The sequence below is a fragment of the Adiantum capillus-veneris genome, chromosome 22, assembly GCF_014529385.1.
Source record: "Adiantum capillus-veneris isolate H3 chromosome 22, ASM1452938v2, whole genome shotgun sequence".
In the NCBI taxonomy this organism is placed as follows: Eukaryota; Viridiplantae; Streptophyta; class Polypodiopsida; order Polypodiales; family Pteridaceae; genus Adiantum; species Adiantum capillus-veneris.
Genome location: NC_140952.1, coordinates 30,210,199 through 30,212,574, shown reverse-complemented (window position 1 = coordinate 30,212,574; position 2,376 = coordinate 30,210,199).

Genomic DNA, 2,376 nt, shown 5'->3' with positions numbered 1-2,376 from the left:
TTAAGCTACCATAAAAGGAATTTCTCATGAAATCATCGCCTGATTCATTACCTTTTCTTTGACCCCCCAAAGTCTTTTCACATTGATTCAATTATGATGTGTGTGCTTATTTTGTATGCCTTGGGTTTTTTGCTTTTCAAGGAAAAGCGCCCACACTGGGAACCTCTAGGGCTCTAGTACCATAGGCGATACATGTGAGTGAAGTACCAATTTAAGCAGGGATTTCTCTTCCAGCTTAAAATTTTACATTGTGGCACTTTGATTTTTTGTTTGTTCATTTTCAGCATTTTAATTTTGTAACTTTGGGGGGTCATATAACACTGTTACCCTCCCCGGGCTCATCTCATTAGTAAACTCCCTTTATAATACTTAAGCTAAAGGTCAATAGGGTCAAGCCCACTAGAAAGCCCTAGTACATTTCATACAATGGTGCCTAAATCGGATTAAGAACCTAAGTAACCATTGCTTATTAGGAAGGCATTCCCCATGGTATTAAGAGAAGATCTCTAACACCTAACTTGGTCAAACTAGCTTAGTTGGACTGCTTGAGTTTTAAACCTAGACAACTGATTATGACAAAAGATTACATTGAATTAAATGTTTGATACTAAGCAAATGCGCTGAATATTATGCTACCAATCACAATCAAAGCAGACAAACATGGATGCAAAAAGATAAGGGGCAATGCTAATGGACATAAAACACCTGTTTGTGTTGATGGTCGCGCTTGATTTGAAGTGTGAACGAGAGAAAGGTTCCATGAAGGTCCAAATCCTATCAATAGCAACACGCTCCTGTACACACTAGGAAACAAAAGGAATACCTCCAGGAGGCACATTAGTGGGAAAAGAGAACTTCGCTAATCTCTCAACTCTAAAACAGAAACACTCCTATCGTACTAATCTTACCTACCCTCCATCACTCAAGTGATGAGGATCAAAGGTGTTTCATGACATAGGTTTCTGTTTCACTGTACCAGAGGTGACATGTGTAGGTCTGAGTCAATGTTTTGACTTTTAATGTGCATACGCGTTTGCTAATTGCTCTTGCTCTTTTTTTCTTTTTTTTTTGTGAGTATAAGGCTATATATATACATTCCCTAAGATTGGAATTGAGAGGTCAGGGAGGAAGGTTGAGAGGGGAGCGAGTGAATGATGGATGTCCACAAACACTCCCCCCTTTCTTGGGTAGATCATACCGTTTGAAATGAGCTTGTCACCCTTTGAAACCAATTGTTCCAGTTGGTAATAGGTGAGGATTTTTGCCAGTAGTTTTCTATTACCCTAGGTGCCTCGTCAAGTTGCAAGGGTGGTAAGGTACTCTCCCTGGATCGAACTTGAAGTGGTTCATCAGGTGATTCTTGAACACTGGGAGGTGTGGATTCTTTTGTAGCTTTATGGAGGTCCACTACTATAGATGGAGGCTGTGTAGAAGCTTTTACCTCTATGGATGTATTACATGATGAGCTAGAATCTTCATGGGACTCCCCCCTTCCTGAGCTAGGTGGAACAAATCGTTCTTTCTTTGGTACCCAAACTAGCTCGGGAGCGGGTGTGCAGCATTCTGTGATTTTTTTCTTTCCACGATCATTGATTCGTTTTGGAGCTACGGGATTGGGCTCACTTGGGTCAGGTGATAGGTAAGAGCACAATCTACGTTTTGGCACCCAGATTTGATCATTTCCTTGATAGTAGCCTTGGGCTTCCAATAGTCGTTTAGGGATCCATCGCAACATTTTCTTACTTTTCTTGGAGCAAGTGGTACGTTTCTTACAAGGCTTCTGTTTTTTAGCACTAGCTATGGTCACTAAAGAAGCTTTAGGGACCCACTTGTATGTTTTCTTCGTTACATTAGGATGAGTCTTGTCTGAAGCGATATGCATTGCTTGTAGCATATTTAAGGGTATAGGCATTTCATCCCCCTCAGGTGTTACCCAGGTCGTCCCCCTATTTCCCCAAGTGTCTATGGTTGCTGCTAGGTGGACCCAATCCACATTGTCCGACTCAGTCATCCCAGGTAGGATATCCATATAAGGAGAATCTTGGCCAATGTCTGTATCCTTCTTACAAGTGTAACAATATTGTAGTGGGGCCGAGTGAAATGTGGTGTCAGAGCGATGATCAATAATGGTTTTACTCCCTAAGGGGTGTACCTTACCAGTCACCAAATCCACTCTAAGGACAGAGTCTTGGAATTGCAAATAGACATGATTTTTAGACCAATCATGAACCATTTGTGATTCCCTCATGAATGGTCATCCTAAAATCATTTCATATGACATAAGGTGTTTAGAGAAATCCATTACAATGAACGTATGTCGTACCTTGTGTCCTAGAACTTTGATCTTAAGATCCTTGAGCATCCTCATAGGTTTGG